The 9,029-nt window shown below is 42.0% G+C and overlaps 1 protein-coding gene and 5 non-coding genes across 8 annotated transcripts in view; all 6 read right to left on the reverse strand.

Annotated features, from left to right (window-relative positions):
• The window catches only part of LOC143134504 (CUGBP Elav-like family member 5), a 108,067-nt gene that overhangs the window by 83,716 nt on the left and 15,322 nt on the right, over positions 1 to 9,029 (reverse strand). The window lies entirely within an intron of this gene.
• Positions 519 to 651, reverse strand: LOC143135766 (U8 small nucleolar RNA). Its single transcript, XR_012989198.1, has one exon. It is a non-coding gene; the product is annotated as a U8 small nucleolar RNA (small nucleolar RNA).
• LOC143135769 (U8 small nucleolar RNA) lies at positions 1,110 to 1,242 on the reverse strand. Its single transcript, XR_012989200.1, has one exon. It is a non-coding gene; the product is annotated as a U8 small nucleolar RNA (small nucleolar RNA).
• On the reverse strand, positions 2,890 to 3,022 carry LOC143135773 (U8 small nucleolar RNA). Its single transcript, XR_012989204.1, has one exon. It is a non-coding gene; the product is annotated as a U8 small nucleolar RNA (small nucleolar RNA).
• On the reverse strand, positions 3,478 to 3,610 carry LOC143135772 (U8 small nucleolar RNA). Its single transcript, XR_012989203.1, has one exon. It is a non-coding gene; the product is annotated as a U8 small nucleolar RNA (small nucleolar RNA).
• Positions 4,061 to 4,193, reverse strand: LOC143135765 (U8 small nucleolar RNA). The gene has a single exon (XR_012989197.1). It is a non-coding gene; the product is annotated as a U8 small nucleolar RNA (small nucleolar RNA).

Raw genomic sequence — 9,029 nt, forward strand, 5'->3', positions numbered from 1 at the left:
AACAGAAACAACATTTACTTATGCTGTTTCATTAAATTTGAGGATCAGGAATGTGTGGGCTTTATTTATTGTGGTAAACCTTTCTGTCACCTACATTGATTCTTCCTAAACATATGTACAGATCCCACACAACAGTGCTGATGGTGTTACAGTTACTTTCTTTCTTTATTTAGGAAAATAATTGTACATTCATGGGTGGATGTGATATTAAGCTATTGGCTATGGCTGACACTAGCCTGAGAGGAAATGCCTATTGTTAGTAAGGGTTGTTAATCCTGACAGGCATTTCTTTATATATTCAGATGAGCTTCAGTAAGAAGTATGTGGACAGAGTGGATATTCCTGAACAGATCTTTCCAAAAACATCGTTCAGACATTAACAGTTAGAAATGTTCCCATAAAACAAAATAGAACAAAGAACTGCTTGACTTCAGTCAAAGATCTGACTGGTTTCACAACCAATCAAGAACATTGGGGCGGGGGGGGGGGGCAATTCTTCAATTTCAAATGAAGAAGTATTCAGAATGGCATCTAGAAGGTGTTGCAGACCTTCTAGAAGGAAAGAGATTAATCAGCATCTCATCCATTTCCATTCATCATGTTCTGAAGCTCCTCTAGAGAGCAACAGGTAAGGATGTACCTCACTGATGTGAAGAGGACAGGAGTGAGAAATCACTACAGTTCTGGGACAAAGACTGCTCATTCATGGTGGGGGAAGGTCAAAGGTCAAATGTTAATCTGAGAATCACAAGACTATAGGATAGTAGTGAGGTGTTTGTATTATGTGGTTCCTCTGTGCATTCTGTGCACTCTGACAAATGCTCACACAAACTATGTGGCAAATATTTACCCACATGCCCCTCTGCCACCTGAAAATGCCCTTCCCCCATCTGGGACAAGACCTCCCAGTGTGGGCATGTCCTCCTTAATTTGCACACCCCTTTCCTGTATGTGGACACACCTATAAGGTTCTGTGAATAAGGAAATCAATAGAATGGCATTTCTAAGCCAACTGATAATGTCACAACTGAAATACTATAAGATCTACAGATGTGACAAATAGACACACATTCAAAGATTCATAAATTAGACAACTCAAAACGTATTTACTCAGAACGGCTTCCAGAAAGTGTTGCAGACCTTCTAGAAGGGAAGAGATTAATCAGCATCTCATCCATCTCCATTCATCATGTTCTGAAGCTCCTCTAGAGAGCAACAGGTAAGGATGTACCTCACTGATGTGAAGAGGACAGGAGAGAGAAATCACTACAGTTCTAGGACAAAGACTGCTCAGTCATGGTGGGAGATTTTCCCTTTAAATCTATATCTCTTTCCCTTTAATATCTCTTCCCCTTTGAACCTATATCTCTTTCCCTTTAAATCTATATATCGTTCCCTTTAAACCTATATCTCTTTCTCTTTAAGCCTATATTTCTTTCTCTTTCATATTACATAACTACAATACAGTGTGGCATAATGATGGATGTTAGTTTTGATATGTGGCTGTCGTACAAAATCTCAAAGCCCCCGGCTAGGCCCCCCTCCTCCTTTCCCCTTCTCAACTTCTGTATGTGAGACCTGCTCAGCAGCAAGCACAGGCACCAGCAAACTATATAGGGTGCCCACTCCCCACATGGTGACAAATGATTGACTTGACGTGCAAATGAGCGATAAAAAACTGGTTAAAGCAAATGAAAGCTAAAACATAGTCAGATTTTTGCTGTGACAATGCTGTGCATGTGTTCTGAAGCTCAGTTCACAGATATACATTTCTCTTCTACACCCTCTCCAGAAGTTCAGTCTCAACGCACATAGCTCATTATTCTTTCATGATGTGTGGAACAAGTGCCATTGTAAATGCTGATGTGACATTCAAACAGAAACAACATTTACTTATGCTGTTTCATTAAATTTGAGGATCAGAGGGGTATTTCACAAAACCTAGATAAGGGATTAAGCTGGGATTTTTAGGTTATCCTGGATGAATTTAGCCTTGACTTGGTTTCACAAAAGAGATGGCACATAAGTTACCATGGGGATTTATTCTCTGCACCTAGCCTGGTCCCGACCAGGCTAACAGCCAAGCTAAGTTCATTCTAATGGTAATTATGTGGTCTTATTGGTTCAGCTAGCTGTCATTCACATCAGACCTCTGTGCTAATTTTAAGGAGCTTTATTCCATTTATAAACTATTTGCTAAATGTATTTGCTCGCAAAACAAAACAGATTGTCTGCCTACTACCATATGGTTATTATTTTAATTGTGATAGCCTTATAATTATTAACATAGGCCTAGGTACTCTTTGTTTGCTTATTTTATTGATAGACGTTTGATGAATAGCTTACTGTAGTTGATTGGAAGTGGAGGGGCAAGTTTTCGAAGGTATTTTCAACTATAATATTAAGGTATATCATACTATGTGCATCTTTGCAGTGGCAAGCGCTTTCTTAATGATGTTGCGTGCCGAGACAAGGAAGCACTCACACGTGGGTGCACACGTAAATTTGCATTCAGTTGGTCTACCACGCCTACTTCTGCTGTTTTACAGAAATAGCCATGATTCACCATTCCAAAAAGGATAACTTTACTTCATTGTTAGTCTATACCAAAAGCGGTTGTTCACTTTGTGTGAATGACGCTATTTTCCGCGTCTTTTTTATTCCAACCGTGGGCACTTTGGAGCAGAGACGAGAACGCGCACACATCCTGAATTACTTACACCTGGCTTGACATAGTCGCTCCTACTCATCCTGGATTGGCATTAGTGAAACGAGTTGAGCTAGGATGACCAGACAACGCTATATCAAACCTCGCTTTATCACTTATCTTGGATGTCTTAATTCTGCCTTTGTGAAACATCCCTCTGGAATGTGTGGGCTTTATTTATCGTGGAAAATCTTTCAACAAACCTTTGCAGACCTTCTAGAAGAAAAGAGATTAATCAGCATCTCATCCATCTCCATTCATCAGGTCCTGAAGCTCCTCTAGAGAGCAACAGGTAGGGATGTACCTGACTGATGTGAAGAGGACAGGAGAGAGAAATCACTACAGCTCTGGGATAAAGACTGCTCAGTTATGGTGGGAGAATGTTAAAGCTCAAATCTTGATCTGAGAATGGCCTTGGTCATAATTCATGTATCAGAAGACTATAGGGTCGCAGTTAGGTGTTTATATTATGTGGTTCCTTTGTGGTCTCTATGCACTCTGACAAATGCGTTCCACAAGCTATGTGGAATATATTTACCCATATGCCCCTCCTCCAGCTGGGACACGCCCTTGCCACATATGGACACGCTTTTAAGGTAAGATATCTCCCTAGTCCTGCCATCTGTCCTCCATATTAAAGTGTACAGTCTTATTTATCTAGGATACTGAACACACAACACATAGATATAGGACATGTTCTGGGGAAAGATTAAGTAATAGACAAGACAAAACTTCTCATTTAACATACAAAGAATCCTGGTGACATGTCACAAAGAACGGCTTCCTGAAGGTGTTGCAGAATCTCTAGAAGAGCAGAAATTAATCAGCATCTCATACATCTCCATTCATCATGTTCTGAAGCTCCTTTAGAGAGCAACAGGTAAGGATGTACCTCACTGATGTAAAAAGGACAGGAGAGAGGAATCACTACAGCTCTGGGACAAAGACTGCTCAGTCATGGTGGGGGAAGGTCAAAGGTCAAATGTTAATCTGAGAATCACAAGACTGTAGGATAGCAGTGAGGTGTTTGTATTATGTGGTTCCTCTGTGCACTCTGACAAATGCTCTCCACAAACTATGTGGCAAATATTTACCCACATGCCCCTCTGCCACCTGAAAATGCCCTTCCCCCATCTGGGACAAGACCTCCCAGTGTGGGCATGTCCTCCTCAATTTGGACATCCCCTTCCTGTATGTGGACACACCTATAAGGTTCTGGGAATAAGGAAATCAATAGAATGGAATTTCTAAGACAATTGATAATGTCATAACTGAAATACTATAACATCTACAGATGTGACAAATAGACACACATTCACAGATTCATAAATTAGACAACTCAAAATATATTTACTCAGAACGGCTTCCAGAAGGTGTTGCAGACCTTCTAGAAGGAAAGAGATTAATCAGCATCTCATCCATCTCCATTCATCATGTTCTGAAGCTCCTCTAGAGAGCAACAGGTAAGGATGTACCTCACTGATGTGAAGAGGACAGGAGAGAGAAATCACTACAGTTCTGGGACAAAGACTGCTCAGTCATGGTGGGAGAATGGCTAACAGTTAACTACAACTCCAAATTATCATGAAATGTTGAGGTGTCAAAGACACCACTTCAGTAAGCTTCTTTGTTATTCAATGTGACCACATTGACCAGCTGCTTACTGTATAGTGAGTAGGCTAATGTCATGGTGTATGAGATAGTTGCATCAGGAAAGAATTTTAATCATATAATATGCCTCTCTCCGAAGATGTGGTACCCACTTTGTGACAACATGTACAGTTAGGCTGGATTCCTGTACAAGCCATGTAATGGACTTGTCTGATGCTAAAAGGCCTGGGATTAATTCATATATGGGGAACATTAGAATGATCTTCAGAGCAAGCAGACTTATAGGGATCCACGTGGATATGGTCCATAGGATCTACAATTAGGTGTTAACTAATATTACTACGCGAGGTCGAAGTACTCCCAAGTGCTATTGCGCCACACATTGTAGTTCTCCTGTTTATTCGCTTGGAAAATCGCCACGTTTCATGTTGTGTGACCTTACACATTTTTATCAACTACTTGTGCAACTGTATTTAAGTAGGGAAAACGTGGATGTTTTTTATTACTGCTATCTTCCCCCCTCTATGGCTACGTCTGAGCCCGCTAGCATAGCAACATGCTAACACATTCGCGCCGCGCACCAGAGCGTTTGAGTGCACGTACCGACACGGGAGAGGTATGACTCAAATCGTGAAAGTTAAGGTAAGAACATATATTACTACTGACATTGGGTGGCGTGTTTCTTTAAAGAAGCCCTATGCAGGTCTGGTTATTCCTTCGCTGTTTCTGGGTTTTCGCCTGATTTGGGCTCGCATTTTTCACGACATAGCTCCCCCTGCAGCTTCGGTAGCAAGTGACTGCTACGCTAAACCCCCACTAGCTAGCGAGCTAGCCATCAATAAACCAAGCTAAACACATAGAGCTCACAATAAAACGGTCGAGCAAACACATTGTTCAAGAGACTATCAAATCACATTACAAAAACGAAGTTCACCCAAGGGTAGGCTACTTACAATTTCAACAGCAACAAAGCCAAGTCGGAGTCCGTTTTGCAGTCTTCTTAGAAACTACAATCTGACTACATTTTCGAGTATTTCCGCCGAGTTACATCCGGATGTGTTCGGACCGCGACCAGAAAGTTGCATATTCGTTTTTTCCGCGGAGAAGCACTAGGGGGAGACGAAGCACCCACCAAACGACCCAAAAAGTGCTGTAGAACCATCAGAACGACTCTCAACCTGCATAATTAAGGTCATTTTTGCAAAAATTGTTGCATAGGGCCTCTTTAAAGGTTGATTTGAATTCCCGTCTGCTGGTCATGATAATACGTTTATGAGGGGGGGAAAAGGGGGGGGGGGGGGGGGGCGCGGGCCGGGTTCGGCAGATAATTCATGTTGATGTGTCGGGTTACATCGGGTACGGGCTTTAAAAGCCACGGGCCGTGTCGGGTTGGGTTGTAATTTTCAGGCCCGTTGAGAACTCTAGGATAGAGAATGGAGAAAGGCGTGGAGTAGAGAGAGAGAGAGAGAGATGGATAGAGAAAGAGAGAGAGAGAGTTTAAAGATCTCTGACCAAATAGATAAGAGACAGAGCAGATGGACATAGCAAGGTAACATAAGGTAAGCCAAGGAAATGCCACACACACACAAAGAACAATACACAAAACACAACACATACACAAAGTAAACAAGCCTGGTTTGACCCTCTAACTCTAAAATGCTCTACAGCATAGCTGTCTGTGTGCGCGTGCGCACACACACACACACACACACACACTCACTTCAAGGCTGCCTGCGCACACACACACACACACACACACACGGCCTGTTCAGGCCTGCCTGTTTGAGCAGTGAGCTGGAAGACTTTCCAGAATGATGTTACTTATGTAACAGCAGAGAGAAATAGAGAGAGGAGGGAGGGAGGAGAAGAGAGGGGAACAGAGGAGACAGAGAGAGAGAGAGAGAGAGAAAAGAGTAACAGAGAGAAGGGAGGTATACTGTATGGAGAGGGAGAAAGGAAGGAAAGAGGACAAGAAATCAGTGAAGAGTAAAAAATAAAGAAAAACAAAGGGAACAAAGGGGTGACAGAGGGAGAGAGATGCGTAGGATGATAGTGAGAATGTGTGTCTGATGGAGTGATGATGTGTGAAATAGAGTGATAGAGAGGGACAGAGGAGGAGTGCAGAAGCGAAGAAAGGCAAAGAAAAAAAAGAAAAAAATGGAGGAAACAGAAAAAAAGGTTGTATGTTTCTGCAACAGAATGACCTACAATGTAGAGCTGCTCTCCCCCATCAAAAGGAATAACAATCCAGCCTGTCTCTCAGAGTAGGTCACCACACAAACCCAACCCTACCACACTATAAAGGCTTTCAGACATACGCGTAAGACCGGAGGTTCTGCGGATGATAAACGGTCATATGGAAGTCCGAACTTAGCCGGTTGTTGCCGGTTGTATCTCTCTCTCTCTCTATCTCTCTCTCTCTATGTCTTTCTCTCTCCCACACTCTCTCTCTCTTTCTCTCTCTCACTCTCTCGGTTTCCCACCCTCTAACTTACTTTCTCTTTCTCTCTTGTCATCTCTCTCTCTCTCTCGTGTACTACCTCTCTTTTGTCATTCTCTCTCTCTCTCCACTTTGTCATTCTCTATCTCTCTGTTCCCCTCTCTCTGTACTTGTCATTATCTCTCTCTCTGTTCCTCTCTGTTCATCTTTCTCTTTACTTTGTCATTATCTCTCTCTCTGTTCCTCTCTCTCTCTCTGTTCCTTTCTCTCTCTCTGTTCCTCTCTCTCTCTCTGTCTCTCTGCCTTTCCTTCCCCATCTCCGTCTATATATATATATATGATGTAGTGCTGAAAGCTGGGTGAGGGTGGAAGAGGAGGCAGAGGAGGAGGTGGAGGTGGGGGGAGAGCTGATGGCTTTGCCCCAGCCAGGGTGCACATCCATCAGGCAGGGATCAGCGCTCAGCCCCCCTCTGCTGTTTCACAGCTCCAGGCTGCCCATGGCAGCTGCAGGACTGATTTCTGCTGACAAATACATGGCGCCGGCCTGAGTGCCCAACCTACCACACACACACACACACACACACACACACGTACACACACACACACACACACACACACACACACACACACACACACACACACACACACACACACACACACACACATGCACAGGCATACACACACACACACACACACACACACGTACACACATGCACACACACACACACACACACACACGTACACACATGCACACACACACACACACACACACACGTACACACACACACACACACACACACACACACACACACACACACGCATTCACACACACACGCACACACGCACACACACACACACACACATACAAAAAAATAACATATCCACATATATGCAGCTTGAACATATTCCAGTATAAGCACATCTATGTTACTCTAAATAAATATATTCAGTATTGGCCACTTTCTTATAATTTCTGCATATAATTAAATACAGTACATTCAGCATGGACTTTCATGTAAGATATCTATTGTGGGTTTCACATATACTTGCATATATACATTCTTGTACTATACACTATATATGTATTACAGTTTTTTCTGATTGCTTAAGCACATTTTTTGTAACTATGGCTTTTTTTGCAAAACTCTACACACAAATGTCAAAACCTCTCACCCAATCAGCAAAACATTGTAGTTCTCTTGAAAAAGCTAACACACCTTGCTTAACTCTTCACACCTTCGTAAAAATTGTGTTTTCGTATCTAACAGTAAACACAAGCCATCACAATAGTAAGCACACAATGTGCCAACAACACACTGATGGTATGAATAAAAAACACATCTGGCTTTTGCTTTCTCTGTGCACAAGGTAGACTATGTCAGTTTGAGGTCATACTTTTGTCATAGTTCTGTAAACATACAGGGATCCAAACTTCAAGTATTACTGTAGTGTTTACTGTATTTACACACATCAAAACAAACACAAGTGTGTTTTTCCAAGTCAAAACACAAAATAGCATTTCACTGAGACAAAACAAATCAGTCTACATCGGGTCGTCTCTCTCAAAATTCTGTCTACATCACATGCAATGTCCTAGTCCAAGGCACCGGGAAAAATATATTCTGGAATGATGTATCCAGGCCTGACATGACAATATCCCCACATGTAGACTGTTTTTTTGTCTGTAAAAGGGCTATTTCTTTCTCTTCTCACTCTTCCTGCTCACTCCATTGTACCCATTGTACATTACCTGTGGCTTATTTATAGTGCTTAGGCTGATTGCAAAGTGAACTAATTATCTAAAACAGTTTTCACATGAGAAAGTGTGCCAGAGAGTTGGCAAAATAGTGTAAATAATTGCCATTGTGCCTACAGTTGTGCAAAGTGTGTGTTACAAAATTGCAAACTGAGTGCAAAGCAGTGTTTGTGCTTTTAGTTTTGCGAACTCAGTGAGTGGTTTTGCCATTTGTGTGTAGAGTTTTGCAAAAAAAGCCATAGTTACAAAAAATGTGTTTAAGCATTCAGAAAAAACTGTAAATAGAGAGGGGGGATATAGAAAGAAAACTCTTACAAAGGGAATTGTTAAACTCTTCACCCGAGGGGTATGAATGAAGACTTGGTCTTAACATGCTTTCTGTAGGCTAATCATTGAATGTGCCCAGGTCGGGATGAAGTATAGCCTAGTCATTTAGTTAATTGCTACCTTCAGTGCATGCCCTCTTTTCAATATTTTCAATATTGTCTATTGTCTAATATTCAATACTGTCTATG

The sequence above is a fragment of the Alosa pseudoharengus genome, unplaced genomic scaffold (genome assembly GCF_046254945.1).
Source record: "Alosa pseudoharengus isolate Yale_2024_CS ecotype anadromous, Long Island Sound unplaced genomic scaffold, YU_APseudo_1.1 YU_APseudo_1.1_scf_2, whole genome shotgun sequence".
In the NCBI taxonomy this organism is placed as follows: Eukaryota; Metazoa; Chordata; class Actinopteri; order Clupeiformes; family Clupeidae; genus Alosa; species Alosa pseudoharengus.